Source organism: Pinus tabuliformis, chromosome Q, assembly GCF_031772625.1.
Source record: "Pinus tabuliformis cultivar Carrire ecotype Pingquan chromosome Q, CPIR1, whole genome shotgun sequence".
NCBI lineage: Eukaryota > Viridiplantae > Streptophyta > Pinopsida > Pinales > Pinaceae > Pinus > Pinus tabuliformis.
The window spans coordinates 1,142,603,054-1,142,622,008 of NC_142296.1; the positions used below are offsets into that span (position 1 = coordinate 1,142,603,054).

Consider the following 18,955-nt stretch of genomic DNA (forward strand, 5'->3'; position numbering starts at 1 on the left):
TTTCTATCAACATGGCACATGTAAAGAAACAACACTCATATGCCCCGCAATATTTTCCAACAATGGCTGAGGCCATTGGGAACGAATTGTAACCGACTATCGAATTGAGTTGTAACTAATTGATACCTTCTTTAATCTGATGGTACACACTATTTCAATCGTCTATCACCAAAATCAATGACCCATAATCACACATGTGGCATGGGAGGGAAGTTGTTCTCATAAGGAACGCTTCTGATGTAATTATTTTCTTTCAACATACTTAGGAGATTTGGATTCATTTTGTTGGGGAAATAAATTATTCACCAAAACTAATCAAGCTCGAATATTTTGATATATAATGAATAACTTAAATAACACTAAGACAAAACTTTATATTTAAGACAAAAATAGTTTAAGAGAAAAATATTTTAAGACAAATCTTTATATTTAGGACAAAAACAATTTAAACAAAAATATTTAAGACACTTTATATTTAAGGAAAAAATAGTTTATGACAAATCTTTATATTGAAGGAAAAAACAATTTGAGACAAAACTATTTTAAGACAAAAATAGTTTAAGACAAAACTTTATATTTAAGACAATGGCCATTTAAGACGAAACTCATTAAGACAATTACCAATTAAGGCAAAAACATATCAATTCAAGACAATATTATCTAACAACTGCAAAATTGACTCTGACATTCCGCCCTAAGTTCCCCTACTTGCATGCTACTATTGTCTTGCACCTATACCGAGGTTACTATTTCACTTACCATTCATGTTATCTTATATAAAGACAACAATTTGTTGGGCTCTTTGTTTTGTTGGGGTAGCCGATTTTGAAGAATGCGACAACTTTTCTTGGAAAAAATTACTGGACATCAATTCTGTTGGCATTATGATGCATGTGTTGTACTTGATGGCAAATAACTCATAGAAGATCAACTCACTTATATATATCTAGATGAATCTACGGAAGAGATATCATATGACAATTCTCAGTATGACAAGTCCAAAAGGGGAGATTGTTGGCATTATGAGACAAGTGTTGTCCTTGATGGCAAATCACACAAATGATAAATTATAGTGCAACAAATTTATTTGATAAATTATAGTGCAACAAAGTTTCCTTCATGTAGAGAAAATTTCACGCACTTTTATGCAGAGAAAAGTTTATTCCATGTAGAGAAAATTTCAAGCACTTTTATGCAGAGAAAAGTTTATTCCATGTAGAGAAAAGTTCACGCACTTTTATGCAGAGAAACGTTTATTCCATGTAGAGAAAAGTTCACGCACTTTTATGCAGAGAAAAGTTTATTTCATGTAGAGAAAAAGTTCACGCACTTTCATGCAAGGAAAAGCGCGTATATGTTGGAGAACTTACCTTTGGTCCATGGTAGTTAAAAAGTTTATTTCATGTAGAGAAAAGTTCACACACTTTTATGCAGAGAAAAGTTTATTTCATGTAGAGAAAAAGTTCACGCACTTTCGTGCAAGGAAAAGCGCGTATATGTTGGAGAACTTACCTTTGGTCCATGGTAGTTAGTCCTTGGTATTTGAACCTATGGTTTTGGACCATGTTACCTCATCAGAAGTGTTGATCTCACGCACTTTCATGCAAGGAAAAGCGTGTATATGTTGGAGAACTTACCTTTGGTCCATGGTAGTTAGTCCTTGGTATTTGAACCTATGGTTTTGGACCATGGTACCTCATCAGAAGTGTTAATCCCAAGTATTGGTTCATGGTATTAGTTTGACAGTTTTTGATCCTATGGTTTTGGCCCGTGGTATTGCATCCAAAAGTGTTGATCTCATGCACTTTCATGGTTGGTTCATGGTATTAGTTCGACAGTTTTTGATCCTATGGTTTTGGCCCGTGGTATTACATCCAAAAGTGTTGATCTCACGCACTTTCATGGTTGGTTCATGGTATTAGTCCAACAGTTTTTTAATCCTATGGTTTTGGACCATGGTATTGAGAAAGAACTAAGGCTATAAAAGAGGAAGGAGATCATTTGACAAAGTATCATCTGAATTATCTGATTATCTGATAAAGTGCTAGATTTGGAATACTGTGAGTGGGTTATGGTGCAGATCTGGATCTGAGCTAAAGAGGGATCTCACCGGTTGATGGAGAACAAGATCTAAGGATAGATCGGGATCAAATGGTTTGAAATGAACTATCTCTATATATTTTATTATGCTTATTCTAGATCTGTATATCGAAAAATGATCTGAACTGGGTATAACTTAAGTTTGAAATCGCTGCAAGTCATGTTGAATATTTATAGATCTGTACGTGGGTTGGCTTTGGTGTAAGCGCGTATATATGCAGGTTTGGTTCATTGTAGTAGCGTATACAATTTGAGCTATGATATTTGAAGTCACAGATGGTTCTGGTTGTTGATGGGTTCTGATGACAGTTTCAAGGTGTCAGTATTCTGCATATCCTGTTTGGTTGATTGCGTTTAGCTTCAGTATTGATGGATGAGAACTAATATTGGATCAGGATCATGTGATCTGATGGACTAGATCTAGGTGCTAACACATATATTATCCTTGTATATGTATTGATCTGGTGTTTGGGTGATTCAGAAGATTGATTGATTATGTGCTTCAATGATATTAATGGGTCAAGTATGAAAATTGGATGAAACGTGGCCTTTCATATTATGTGTTGTGCTTCAGGAGTATCTAGTCTGAAAATGCATGAAACGTGGTACCTTGAGGAGAGAAGATTGTAGGCCGGCGCCTACGTACTAGTATCTTAGCTAGTGCAAGAGCTAAGGGGGTGGTAGCTCCCTTCCAGGAGAGACTGGAGAATGAGAGAGGGTTGTAGCTCTCTGCAAGTAGAAGCCTGCATACTGGTATAATACTACACCAGCACATAAATCTTGTAAAAGGATTTTCTTATTAAGAAGAAGATTGAGATGACTTGCAGCAGGTGGTTTTCTCCCACATTGGGTTTCCACCTTATATCATGGTGTTCATGTGTGTGACTTATGTGTGATGATCTGTTCTATTTTACTGCACCTGTTTACTATTAATATGGTTGATAATGTTCTAATGCACTCATTAAGGATCAACTAACTGAATCATAAGAAGTTGTGGAAGTAGCATATATGAATCTGAATATGGAAATGAAAAAGTTTTATTGATGTGATAATACTGATTCACCCCCCCCCTCTCAGTATTATTTCCAACAAATTCATTTTATGTCCCTTTGATCTTTATTGATACGATTAGAGACAACTTGTCTTTTGTTGCATTCGACACTACTACACAGAGGGGGATTTTAAGACAATAAATATTTTGTCTTAAAATTTTCAATACGAGGCGCTAGTAAAAAAGGTAAAGGATTAGGAGTTCGTATTTACATTGTTAATGGGTTCTTTAGGAAGTGGAGAAATGGAAGCCAACAATAACTAATGGGATTTAGGGTGATGGAGGCTGACAACAGAGGTGTGCTTTGTGGGAGGAACAATGGAGGAACTTTCACTGAATGTGGATAGGCAATAACATAGTTGGAGCACTTTTCAGAGTCTCCATCGATTGTGTTTTACTGTGTTTCTTGATTGTTTCATTTATTTTGAACGCTACTTCTTCTTCTTCTTCTATTTTCAGAAAGAAAAAAAAAACATTATGTTTGAATTAAAATATAAGGATAGTACATAATTCAGATTCTATTCATTATATTATCCTTTCATACTTCTCCTATCATTCCTATTCCCATACATTTCTATTTTCCTGTTCTACAAAAAGTGTATTTCTTAACATCAAACTTTAGCTTATAACCATTACATTTTCATATATGAACACTTTCATTATCTAAAGATACATAACTTCCATCAAAATCAGGTCTATGTTAAAATGTCTCCTAAGTGTATTTGATGCTGCCTGCATTTACCATGATAGCCGGCTAAAAAATTTACCTATTTCCTTTGAAATACCTTTTTTAGATAGGAAGTTCGTTGTCCAATTGTGTTCTCTATATATATGTTGGAAATGTATATGATTAAAATTCCTTACCATGTTCTGAATCCTCATCATCCAATTTGCAAGTATGGTTGGATTGACATTAGTATGCTTGTTTACCTAGTCAATGATTCCTTTTGCATCCCCATATACCTAAATTTTGTCTAACCTTAGCCATTTTTCTGCGATAAGGATTCCCCTAATGTTGTAATCTTCGATTTGTTGTTTGATCCCATTCTGCCCTCCCACCAGAAGTGGAAGAAATTATCAGGATTAGTAACTATGAGTGCACCACATCCACATTTCCTTTGATTGTTGGCTCCGTCAAAAAATCCAACTGGATATTCTTTCCAAATATCAATGAATTTTCATTTCGTGTTCCTGTTAAACTTGATCACCAGCCTAATCTCATTGAAAAAAGCAATTGTCTTGATAATGGCTTCTCTAACAATCGTAGTTTTCTGATAAAAAAGGTTATCGTTCCTACTTCACCATATAATACATATGATATATAATGGGAGGGACCTATACTTCGTGTGTGAAGTGAACCCTAAAAAAATACGTCTGAACAAAGGTTGATAAGTTCCAACAAAATGAAGCTTCATTTATTCCATAACCACATCCCAAATCAGCCTCGCATATGAGCATTTGATCAATAAATGATTTGTATCTCCTCCTCCCCCCCCCCCCCCCCCCCCCCCATGCATAGAGGGCATATTCCAGGACCAATGAACCCACGCTCTTGTAAGTTGTGCCATGTTAATATATGATCATGTTCTGCCAGCGAGAAAAAATATTTTAATTTGTTCAGGAGATTCCATCTCCATATATTCCGTAGATGCTTATTATAGTCATTGATCCTCTCAGGCCTTGGAAACTTCAAGTAGATGTCTTGGACCATCAGATTGTTCTTTTTCATTTTACCCCCCCATATCATATAGTCTTTCTTATCACAAAGAGTGATGCCAATATATTGAAGTTGCACTGCGTGTGACCCCCATTCCTCATGATATGTCTCTAGTATGCCAAGATCTTCAACCCTTCTCCAACTCTGTTGATCAATGTTTTGAGTCCCTGACAAATATATCTGCTGAAAGCAGATAATGTCCTTTCTATAAAGGATTTGCAATATATGAAAGGATATTGAATGATTTCCAACCTTCCCCATGATGGAAGCTAATCTAATTTTGATCCTGGATCCATCACCAACCCCCCAAAGGAAAAACCCCAACATCCAATGTAGAGTGCGTTGAAAAGTGTAACGAGGTTCGGTCTTCATAATGACATGTGTAAATATGATTTTATGTAATTGATGTAAAGAAGAAAATAAAATTATTTTTGTAATGCTTGAATCATGGGTTTCATGATCAAGGAATTTTATTTTAGTTAAGGTTCCCATTGTGAGCCTTTGGGTTTGTCATCAAGTCATAATATTCTATTGAGTCAATGTTATGTATTGAAGACCCTTCTTGGGCATGTTACGAATATATGTGAGTCAATGAAAGAATCAAAGAGACCCCCCAAGATCAAGCTCAAGAATCTCTTTCAAGTCGGCCTTAAATGAAATTATGAAGCTTCACCAAAGGAAATGTCAACCCACACACATCTCAAGTCGGCCAATTTACATGGGAAACCCACTATAAATAGGGTAACTCGACCTCATTTCAAGGACATAATTTCAGTCAAGGAGAAGTATGTAATAAGGAGTGCGAGAATCATTAGGAAAGAAACCTCTTAACCAACAAAGAGAAGGAAAGGAAGAGTGATGTCCTTAGCTTTGTTTTTGGGTGTGTCTTGGGTTGAATCACTACATAGGTGTGAAGTATAGATGATATCTATTGCAAAAAAAGTCAAAGTACTGCAGTACCTTTTGAAGGTCAAGTCAAGGAGAAAACTAAGTAGTATTTTAAGTTGAGTTGTCAAGGAGGTAGCCTCCAACTAAGGAGAAGGAAATTAAGGTTCAAGAGAAGGTCATCTACATGTACTAGGGTTTATGAATTAGGGTTGAGAAATTGTAGGTTTGAAGTAGAGAAAAGAAAGTCGATATCTGAAAGGTAGCAGAGGAATAAAGAAGAAACATGTAGTTGAATATCATTGACTCTATTAAGAAATATAGGTCAAAATAAGAAGCTTGGTGCAATGGTCTTGGGGAGGTCAATAGATCAAGGGTCTTGGTCTTGGTATTCGTCAATTGAAGTCTCTATAATAAGAAGAATTTGTTTGGGTTTTCCTCTCAAGTGGGAGAGGTTTCGGCCCTGACTAATCACCTATATTATGTGTCTCTTGTCTCTTTATTGTTTATGCTTTGGTAGTTGTTTGATGAATAACACTATAATAATCTAACTAAAGAGAAGATAATAATGTAAAGGAGTAGAAAGCATTCACAAGATTTTATCATTACAAGAGAAATCACCTAATTTATATGCCCTAGATTTCTCAATAGAGTGTGCATCATACTTCTCCATGTATGTGATATAACAGATTTCTTCGTGGCACTGCTGCTAATCCATGAGGAGAAATGTTGACCAAACATGTATCTTTTCTTAATGACATGAGACCACACACCATTTCTAGACACTTCCCTCCACATATTTTTTATAGTCAAATCCTTGTTAAAAGTGGATGTATCTATGAAACCCCAATGTCCTTTGTCCATTGGCCTTACAAGTGTTGACCATCTTACCATATGAATTTTGTCTTATAATTGTGTTCCAGCGCATAAGAAGTGGCTCATTATAGATTCTATGTTATGTATGATCTCCCATGGCATTAAATAAAGGCGGATACAATATATTGAAATGTTTTGTAGCATTGATTTCATCATTACCACCCTTCCACCCATTGTCAACCATCTTTAGTTCCAACTATCCAATTTTTTTGTGAAATCTTTCAATTAACCATACCCAATCCTAGTTATAGTATCCTTTCAGTTTCATCTTAAACCTAAGGTAGGTGAAACCATCATCCAAGATTGACGATGCTACCCAAAACATATCACATATGTCCTTTGTTACATTCTCCTCACTATCGTCATGTAACAAGATCGATTTTCCTTCATTCATGCACAAACCAGACACAAATCCAAATGATTTAATGAGGTATCTCATGGTTCTTCACTCCCCCACCGTGGATTCCCCACAGTCGGTAAGTTATCATCTACGAACATTAAATGAGAGATGGAAATATTTCTTGTTACTCTGATACCTTTAATAATTCCATTATCCTTTGACACCTTCATTTTTCTACTAAGAGAAAGAGTAATGGAGACATGGCACATCCCTGTATAATTCCTCTATATGCATTGAAAAACTGTGAAGGAAAGCCATTAATAATGACAACAAAATTTGTAGTTTTGCAACATGCCAAAATCCACTTAATGTTAAATAGAGACATACCATATTTTAACAAGACCAAGAAGAGGAATTCCCAGTAAATGCAATCATATGCCTTTCTCAAGTCTACCTTTAGAAGGAAAGCTCTTTGTTCCATGTTTTAATAGAGTGCATCATCTCCTGGGCAATACCAAGTACATCTTATATTTGTCTAACTTCTAAGAAACCAAACTATTCCTTTGTAATACGCTTCAACAATACTGGCTTCAACCTATTGACAATCAATTTTGATATCATTTTGTACACCGTGTTACAGAGAGATATGGGATGATAATCTGAAAAGGTTCTTTGTTCCACCCTTTTGGGGATTAATTCTATGAAAGTCACATTTATGGCCCCCGAGATGAACCCATGAGTCCTAGATTCTTCAGCTACTGCCAACAAATATGGGATCATCAAATCAATGAAGTGAATAAAAATTTCAACCCCCCACCCATCCAAGCCCGGACTTTTCTCATTTTCACATTCCTTCAATATCTTCATCAATTCCTCCCTTGTGATTGGTTGTCCCAATCTGTCATTATCCTTCGATGTGAACATGCTTGGAACTTCTTTGATTAAATTCATTTGCAACCAGAAAGATGTCTCTTGTTCCAAGAATTTACCTTTGAAATGTGTGAATGTTTCTTGTTCAATAGATCTCTACGAACTGAATATGTTTATGGCTTCATCTCTTATCCTCGTTATGGAATTAATATGTTTCCTCGCATTGAAATGTGTGTGGAAATATCTAGTATTTTTATCTCCAACTTTTATCCATGTTGCCCTGCTCTTGATGCGGATGTCTTCTTCCCATGAATGAAGAATGTCCCTTCTTTTACACTCCTATTCAATGATCCTGTTTCGAATTCCTCTAATAAGAATAATGGGTCTTGAGGATCATTGAAATAAAATAGGAAAATGTTAATCTCCCTAAGAGCTTTAGTTTCTCCCTCCTTCATCCCCCTAATCCATTCCTGAGTTACCCTTTTAGCTCTCTAAGATTTCGACATATGGATATCATGTGATTCTGTGTAGGAGGATCAATGACCAAGACCAAACATTTCAGACCAGAACCCCAAATTCATCCATTTTAAGCCATTTTAAGTTGAATTTGAAGGGTTATGATCTCTTATGTTCCCCTTCATCCCATCTCAGCGTAATGAGCAAGTGATCAGAAATAAATGTTGGAATAATAAAAGATCTTATATATGTCGGATGATTAACCATTGTCTTATTAACCATAAACCTGTCCATTTTTTTAGACACCCTCCTCACTAGTTCAACAATTCCTCCAAGTGGGGCCAAGAGGATCTGACGTCACATCCAATAGGGAAAAATCCTCCATCAAACCTCTAAAATAAGTAGCCATACTATCAATTCTAGATTTTTGTCCCCAAATCTCTTCCCTCCCCATCGAAAAATTAAGATCCCCTATGATGATCATGGAAATTAATGTAAGGATTCTAGATTGCGCATCCTGGTCCCAAAATAATCTATGCCCCACATATGGAGCATATGAATTGACAATTCAGACCCTTTGATAGTTTCCCATCATGTGCACAGTCATAATAATCCCTGCACATGACATAAATGCCTGCATTTCAATAATTTTTGGACCCCAAATAACCCCCAGACCACCAGATAATCTAATGACATCATTTGCAACTACATGACATGCAAGTCTCACAAACAACATTTCCTCCCATGCTTTATCTTTGCAAACCATCATTTCTCAGAAAAGGATTAGAGATGGTTTATGAACCCGAAAAATATCTCCAAGGGAGCTAATTTTGGGGTCACTCACAAATCACTGATGTTGATGGAAATAAGAAATATAGGCATTCCCAAAAGTAAAATCAGAATCAATATCAAACCAGTTATTGGGAGATCGACATAATCCAATTCGATCTTGTTACAAGATGAAACCTTTTTATGTTTAGGGGATTGCTTCTTCCTATGTGTGACATTTTTATATGATTGACCTCCAGAATCTAGAGGATTATGGAAATGAATATTTTAATAGATAGGGGAGCTAGATTCTCAAACGAGGACAAAATAACCTCCAATTCCTTGTCAGGGGAAAATTTACTAGGGTACGAGACCATATCTAAAGGTCAGAATGGTAACCCAACTACATAGGACAACTTATTGTAAAGAGGGGAGGACTCAGATCTAGGCTGAGTTTAAGGGAAAGGAGTGTCACGGCCGAAGTCATTCGTGCAATCCGCAGAGGGATGGGGAATATGTGTTGATCATCAGAGGATATGGGAATGACCATTACCAAAGGCTGAAATGGCATCACTGCTTCAAGGGACGACTTGTCATAGGGGCTTCACTTTATTAATTAGCATGTTCATTCATAAAGGGGGTTTTAAAATTGTAAAAAATAGAGCCAATATATTATAGATATTGGGGGTGGGAATTTTGGGTAGAGGGTTATAGATTTGGCAGGTATTAAAATGAGTATGTGGTAAAACTAGGGATATCTACTAAAATAGGCATGGGGTAGTATCGATTATTTAGTAATAAAAAGAAAATGGTAATCTAAAATGTGAACACGTTGATGGTTGTTTACCTCACCACTTGAGAGGATGTTATGAGTTCAAAAAGCCACACGAGGGAGAGGATTATACATTACCAGTACATTTTTACAGGTTTCAAATCAGATGTGAATGGAGAGGACTTTGCGAAGGTTTTCTGTGAGGGTCAAGGGTTTCTAGCCTTTGATAATTTATCAGAATGGTGGCATGAGGAGGCGTTATCCAATGCAATGTGGTCAGAGGAGGTGGATTCAATTGTAGAGTTGGAAGTGGTGAAGATTCTGAAGGTTGCGAGGTGCATTCTGGCATCTACGAGGACAGTGACAATTATTCTTTGTTGAGGAAGAGTAGGTTAGACTCCTCTTCTTTGGTGGGAGCTATATATGACAAGGGGGCAGTGGAAAATGCATTTATGCCTTTCGACATCATCGTCAATGACATTTTCTCCTTAATGGTTTTTTGTGTTGGTTAGTTGTTGTTGGGGCATAATATGATGGATACAATTAGGGATGACATTCGTTGGTGTGAAGGATGTCATGATTCCATGGGACCTGCGGTCCATTTTCTCTGCTTATTTGCTAGTGAGGGTTGTTGTCTTGCATTAGGGTGGCCATGGTTGGGGCTTCACGATCATTTTGGTTCCTATCAAATCTATTTTGATTTATTCTATGGTGGCTCTATTGGTGGCCTTGTGTCATTTTCAATTAATATGTGATTGATGCTATGATATGAAAGTAATTTCTACATTAAAATAAATTTAGAAATTTATCTATTTAACTAGGATCATATGGATAATAGTCACCTAGGGTTGAATTTTTGTAATGCACTTAACCAAAAATACCTGAACATGTGAAATATGCCTCCAAATATGTGAAAATGTGTCCATACCCCCAAAAAAATCTATTTGATGGGGAAACACACCTTCAAATACATGGAAACTATTCCATTAGGGTTATTTTTCACCCCTTCTTACCTACAACATCCCCCAACCACCTCCTTGAAGAGGGTGTCCAACCTCAAGACTCAAGTGGGCCTTTGACCAAACCCATGTGTAGCTTAGTGCTACATATCATGATCTTAAGTTGGATGTTCATCTTGTAAAGCTCCCTTTTTGCTAAGATCCTTCATCCACATTGTCTTAGGCCCTAGTTTTAACCTAAGAACAAGGATATCCATCAATTACATAATAAAAGAGAATGTAATACATGTAACGATTCCTCCAATTACATGTAAAACATGCCCGAATGGATCCTCATAGTGGAATGTATTTCTGGAAAATCCTTCATCAAGCCAACCATACACCTTCTATATGATTTTTTTTTCCCTTGGACGATGAAGATTTCTTAGGCTTGATGGATTTCAAATGCAGATAGCATCCCAAACTGGTAAACCTCTGTAATAGTGTTTGTGTTCCTGCACATTGTAGCATACCTCTTGAAAAAACAAGTATTTTTGTCCCCCACCTTTAACCATATAACATGGATTTTTAGTCACCATGTGTAACACCCTCCTCTCACATCTACCCAAGAAACCGAACAGTTGGGGTAAACATGTGACGAGAGACCACTATGATATGATTCGACCTCCTAAATCACATTAAGGAAGTGGAACCAACTGAAACACACCATACAGACATTCAACATCAGCTTCAAGACCCTCAAGAACCAATCCAACACTTAAGACAACTTTCCCTTGGGACCCACTAAAGTTTTCGATAACTTAAGCCTTAGTTGCTCTCATGCTATAGGCATGACAACATCCCGAAACCTAGATTCACTCTCACAGGCTTGCCTACGAGTGTCTAGAGACTCATTTAGTCAGTGTTATGCTAGCATCCCCGAGAGTTGAGCCACTTTTTCTGGCCCAGATCACTTCCCATAATTGAACCATCTCTTTAGAACAATACAATAACATGGAAATGACAATGCTAAAGAAAATACTTGTTTAAGACCTTGACTAGACCCATACTAGCCGTGACATGCATTTTTTCAAACATATCACACTATGTAAACTATAGGTGTAAATAATAGTTATGAGCATAGGGGTCTCATACTTAGCTGAGAATCAATAAGAACCATTGATGCCTCAATACATCAACTACCATTCCATACATTAGGTCATAGATACATTGATCATTCAGTTACACGTAAAAACATGATGAAAGCCATATATAGTTGTTCTCATAAAACACATACATAACCAGCATAATAGAAACAAAAATACTCATGAAAGTATAGTCATATATACCACATATAATCCATCAAAATTCTCATAGAAATAAAAGGAGAAATAACCTTTCATTAATGATGAAAAATCCAAGCCTGGGATGGGACTTCCACGTTCCACCCGACCATAGAATGGCTGCGCCAAATCTCACTTCAGCCATTCACCCCCATGTCATATTCTAAGCATGAATGTGGGATCTCATATAACAAATCAATTGAAACTCATTTAGGGCTTCCAGAGGCCATCCACCTCAACCATCAAAAAGTGATTCCACCTCACGGTCAAACATCAAAAAACCATCATCAAATTGGTCTCCATCCAATCCTTCCACGGCTTCCAGTTCATTTTTTTCAACCAAGGCTTCCAGGACTAGTAACTCAACCCACAACTATCACCGAGCTTCCAGAGGATTTGTCCAAGAAAGGATTCCAAGACTAGTAACTCAACCCACCAAGGGCTTCTAGAATGTTTGTCCGACCAAGGCTTCCAGGAATAGTAACTCAACCCAATATGTTACAGGGCTTCCAGGAACTAATAACTCAACCCAAGCTAAGGAAACATGAGAACCAACCAAAAACATATAATGAAAGTAAACCCACAATCACCATGGCTATCCAGGAAATAGAAAGGCTAGGCAATCCAATGTCAATTGAGGAAATCCTCCATGTCAATGACAGATCACAACCAATAATCCACATGCATTTTCCATACATGCCAAAATTAGTGAAGACATCATACAAGCAACTAGGTACCTACAAAATAATTTGATATAGCTACTGATCTCGATGCCCTCTTGCGCTTTCCTGCTCTTCCTTTACCTTCTTGTTCTAATAATCCAGGTATGCCACACCCACCAAGAGTGCTCCAAGAAAAATCTGAGTCTCCAAGAGTAGGAGAGACAGATAATAATGAGAGAGCTCCAAAACTCAACTGATAAAAGGTTACCAACTGATCCTCAAAATCTTTTTTATGAATGAGGCCTCTTTTCTCTTCATTTTCCATTAGTTTTCCTTCATTTTCCTCCTCACATGCAACCTGTGACCTTTCACCTCCTTTTCCTCCTAATTTCCATTATTTTCATAAATAAATGTGCCAAAAATGTCATTTTTCCTTTCCAAATCCTTATCCATTTCCTTTGCCAATTTCCTTAGCCATAAATAATCGCAAGTGATCCCCATCAATATGATTTTTCCTAACATTCAGCTTGGAATAAGTGTCCCATCATCCATGGTTATTATTTTGCCTTTATTTATTTTTATTACATGGAATTTTTACTAGAGCTATTATAGAACCCTCCCCCTTGGGGGAACACTGCCCTCAGTGTTCAAGAACACCTATAGCCGCAAAACTGGTGTAAGAAAAACATATTGCCAATAGAGCTTTATAACTTAGCTCGATGCAGTATTTACAATGATCAACCTGCTGAGAAGCAAGCCAACATGAAACATAACAACATAACATCATGATGACATGACACCCATACCGCTTATTGGATCTTTATAACATATATCATGGTAGTATTTACATCCATATATATATGTACATATACCAAACATCATCAAAACATATACCAGAACATATACCAAAGCATATACCAAAATCGAACCAAAACACCAAGTCAAAACTGCTTTGCCTCAACCGGAAAACAATGAAGGATACATAGCCCACATCTAATCCACCATCTCCCATGTAGCTTCATCAAGCCCAAAGTGTCTCCAATGCACCTTAAATTGTTCGATTACTCAGTTTTGGAGCATGAACACCTTTTTCTGCAATATACACTGAGTCTCCAGCTAGAAAACTCCATCTGGTTCCACCTGCAATACTGACAAGTCAATCACATGATCAACATCTCTAACATTTCTTCTTAAGTAATGACTCTTGGAAAACATCATGGACGTTCACTTTCGGAGGTAGTGCAAGTCGATAGGTTACTGGACCTGTTAGCCCTGAGGTGCAGTGCTGCTATTTTGAAGACTAAAGGAGGGAAATGGTCTATTTTCAGAGTGCATGAAAACTTGAACTAATGTGCAAAAGCCCCCGAAAACCTTACCTTTCCATCCATATGCGCCCCTTTGCACATTTCTCGAGGTCATCCCATACCTTCGTGTCCCCATCATCGATCTTCCCACAGATCTGATGGTCCACACTTCATCTGACCAACGTTATATGCTCACCCACTTTGACCAATCACCACCATTAGATCATTTCCACCAGATCTCATTGCTATCGCGCATATTGCTCGAGCAAACAAGAGAGAGGGACACTCGCCCGATAAAGTGGTTTCCTCTCTCTCCTCCACTGCTACATGGCGGGAGACGAATGGAATCAGGCGGGCTCCGACCTTTACCACTTACCGCCTGATATAAACCATTTCTGCTTGAGTAAACCGCTCCCGGGCATTATAGCACCTCCTCTGCCTGATAGTCATTCGATCTACCCATCTAAGTTCTAAAGGCTCAGACTTATTTCACTCCCACAATGACTTCAAGCCTCCGGCGATTGATCTCCTCTGCCCATTCCTCCCGATCCAACGCCCCCCGTACCCCACTTCCCACCAATCACCCAGGCAGGAAATTTGTTGGCTTTGTCAGAGTTTTTTACAGTCGGACAGTTGAACTAAAATAACAGAATGCATGGTAGAAAGGGGAAAAAACAACAACACGATGCAACTGAACCAAAAAAAATGATCATGGACCATCGTTGGCATCAGTGAACCACCTAACAGCGCAGTGAAATTACCAGAATTTGATTACCATGTTTGTTAGAAACAGAGCTCTCTGAGCTTATGTTTGTCTAGTTATGGCATCAAGTAGTTAGAAGACAAAGGGGATAGATTAAGACATCTCAAGCCTCACAGAGTTCAAGAGTATTGTAAAAAGCCTATAAATGGCTTAAAGTTCGAAGGAATAGGGGTTCAACTTCTGGAGACTGTGGGTACTCTGTTCCTCCCACCATCTCATCTTCATTCCAGTAATACAAGCTTCTTTTGCAATTACATGTTCAATTTCTATCTTCTCCTCTATTCTAAGCTTGCACTTGAATAGGGTATTCATGTTTTCTTTTATGTCTAATTGAAGATAACTGTCATCTTATCCCTCTGTTGATAAATTATATTTTCAAGCTTCATTTACTTTCTATAGCTAGCCATTCATATATGTTTATGTATGTATCTGCTGGTATAGTCAAGATTCTCCATCTATTCATTGAATCTATAAACCATTGAGCATTAGTGGTCGAAAGCCTTGTCAAGCTGAGGGTGTTCATGCATGTCTTGAGTGGAAACAGAGTTGAAACATTCATTTGACTTGATCCAAACCCCCAATCCATTCCAATATTTCAGAGAATGAGATTGAATATTTATATGTTACCAGGCATCTCCGAGCTACAACCTAGGAGAGTTTCCCAGAGTGCTAACATAATTGGCACCGCTGCCGGGGAGAGGAGACTGAAGCTCAGCTTCCTTGGGGGATGACATAGATTCAGCTTTGATGATAGACAAAGCCTGGACACTATTTGGGTTGTAGTCATCTATCTGGAGAGTCTACTGGAGGATGAACCTCTTGGCAACTCCACACCATACTTCTATCTTAGTTTGTGAGGCATACTTGGAGAAATCCTCAGAAGCCACGAGCTGACCGAGTACCTGACCCCGAAAAAATCATCAAAGAAAGAAAGGCGTTGTAGAAAGGAGCATCAAGTTCAGGTAGCTCTAAACAATATTTTATATCTCTTCAAGAAAATCTTGTAATATAACAAATAGATGTTGAGAGTATAGCATCTAATACTAGCAGTGAAGAAAAAATCTCAGTGATTCATAGAGCTCCTTATTATTTAGGTTCTTCATTCATTGTAAGCCCAAAGGAAGCCTCTCCTCCTCTCCATCATACTCCTTTAGTCATATCAGTCACTTCTTAAACCTCTGTCATTCAGACTTCCAGTACCCTTATAGCCACCACAGCTATGGCAACACCACAAGCACCTACCAAAATAGAAAGAATGATAGCTGCTAGGTATGGACCTCTAGTATTGCCCACTCTTTTGAATGCCATGCCTATTGGAGAGTATCAGAAGTATATGCTTAATTTCACTGGGACTGAAGGTTTTGTAGCTGAGGAACATCTTCAATCATTCTGTAGCTACACTGATAACCTGGACATTAGTGAAGCTGATGTATGGATGAGATCCTTTGTCCAAAGTCTAGATTGAGAGCCTAGAAAATGGTTCAGAGAACTAACTCCAAGGTCTATAGTAGATATTGAGGCTTTAGATGATGCATTCCTAAAGCATTGGGGGGATAAGAAGGATCTACTCTACTACCACACCGAGTTTGGGAACTTAAAGAGGGAAAATGGTGAGTTGTTGTCTGATTTTAATAAGAGGTTTAACCACATGTACAACAAGATACCAGCTAAAGTAAAACCCACCACTACCTCTACTAAACTCACCTATGTCATTGCCTTTGATTCTGACTTCTGTCTACTATTGAGGGAGAGACAATGTGATACCTTGGCTAATATGCAGGATGTAGCCTTGGAAGTAGAATCAAACATCATGGTTGTAGAGAAGCTCAAGGGGAATGTTGATAGAAGGAGACAGAGCGACGAACCTTCATCATATTTAGATCCCAAGATAGAAAAAATGACCAAGATGATAGAGTCATTAGCCTCTGAAATCTCCAAATTAAAGGTTGTGCAGCACCCTGGGAAAGGAAGAGTTCCTAATACATTTGCTCCTAGAAATCCAAATCCATATAGAAAAGATAATGAGCAGTTGCAGATTATGAAAAGAAGAAAAGATGCCAATGAAAACCAAAGGGTGAAGACCCCTTTCCAGAATGTAGTCATGGAAGAAGAGTAGTTTGAAGAAGACGATGAGATCCATTGTCTGGAAGACAGAGGTAGTGCCTCCTTTTTTACTATAGCTGCCTATGAAAAGTCATTATTATATGACCAGATCAGCCAAGAGTGGGATGATGGAGCTGTTCTACAAACTAATGATCAACACAGATATGATCTGAGGTCGAAGATGAATAATACCAAGGAAACTCCTATACAAAGAGTTGTTGTCCCTGCAATACAACAAGCTAATAAGCAGAAACAACCTGCAGTTGATCCCATCATCCTCAAAGCTCCGACTCACGAGGAAAGAGGCCTTGACAAGTCTCCTTCTCCTTTCAATTCTGAATCCGAAATTCAGAAGCTAAGCATACCTATACCTCTGATTGAACTAGTGAAGAATGAGTCCTTCAAGAGATCTATCCTCAAGGCCCTTGAGCCTAAAGCCATCCAAGCCTCCATTGACTATGTAAATCTGCAAGACAAAAAACCAGTTGTTGTTCTCAGCCCAATGATTGAAAATTGTGATGACAAATCCCCATCATTCTATGTCTCTTTGACTATTCATGACAAAATCCTCCAAAATTGCCTTCTGGACACATGAGTTAGCCATAATCTAATGCCCAAGGCTGTCATGAATGAGTTGGGTCTTGACATTACCAAGTCTTATCATGACTTGTTTTCTTTTGACTCTAGAAAAGTGAAATGTTTGGGATTAATAAAAGACCTAGCCATCACCTTGTCTCAGTTGCCCATGAAGAGCATGATGATGGATATTGTGGTATAAAATGTACCCCCCAAGTTTGGCATGTTTCTTTCTAGAGGTTGGATCAAGAGATTAGGTGGAACATTGCAAAATGATCTGTCCTATGTTATTGTCCCAGTTTTGGAGGTGAGAGTAGGAGATTATATAGAGAAGCTCAGTTGGCTTATATCATCAGTGATGAAAGGAATCCCACTAATAATCCCATCTATGTTGTCAACACTCGTTTTGGAGCGTGTATTCTTCAGATTGAAGAATCCCAGTTGGCCTCCATATAGCTTAGGAAATCAGTATGCCAGATCACAGAGAAAGAAGGCCCACAAATTTGGGACATGTTCTTTGATGGAGCTTGCTCTAAGGAAGCTGCAAGGGTAGGTGTAGTCCTTGTGTACCCCACACAAGAATGCATTCATTTATCTTTCAAATTAACGTTTTAGGTCACAAATAACATAACATAGTATGAAGCCTTGATATTGGGCTTAAACGCTACAAAAGAAATGGGCATCAAAGGTCTGAAGCTGTTTGGAGATGCAGACCTTATCATTCAGCAGGTGAACAAAACTTTCCAAGAAAAGCATCCAAGGCTGAAAGCATATAGAGATTAGGTATGGAAGCTCAAGGTTTCTTTTAATAGTTTCAGCATTTCTTACATCCCTATAATGAAGAACCAGCTTGGTGATTCCCTTGTTGTGTTTGATAGCACGTTTATTCCTCCTTTGCCTCCTAAATTGACTTATGAAGTTCAGGTGAAATATATACCATCTCTGCCTGACAATGTCAAATAATGGAAATTTTTTGAAGATGAGGATGAAATTAATATGCTTTTCCAATTCATTGATGAATTTTCTGAAATGCACATTGACCAAGAATATGAAACCATTGAAGAATGCAACCAGTCCAAGCTAAAGGACGAGATTGGTTTGGATATCATTGTTCAGCTACCTTGGAACCATATACCCAAAGGATTGGTGCCCCTAGAGAAGATGTTTGATCATAATGATGTACCTTATAAGCCAGCCAAAAAGGAAAATGAGTCTATAGTTCATAGACATAATGTAGGGAGTCAAAACCATCCAAAGTACATAAATCTGTCCACTCACTTGTCTTCTACTCAAAGTTCCAAGTATTGCACCCTGATGAAACAATTTGCTGATATTTTTGCTTGGGAGTATAGTGATCTTAAGACCTATGACACCAACATCATTCAGCATAAGATTCCACTGGAGAAGAACACCATCCCTTTTAAGCAGAAA

General features: G+C 37.8%; 1 pseudogene; it reads right to left on the bottom strand.

Moving 5' to 3' along the window:
* Window positions 1-18,955, bottom strand: part of LOC149223608 (putative cystathionine gamma-synthase 2 pseudogene) — a 33,624-nt pseudogene that overhangs the window by 2,223 nt on the left and 12,446 nt on the right.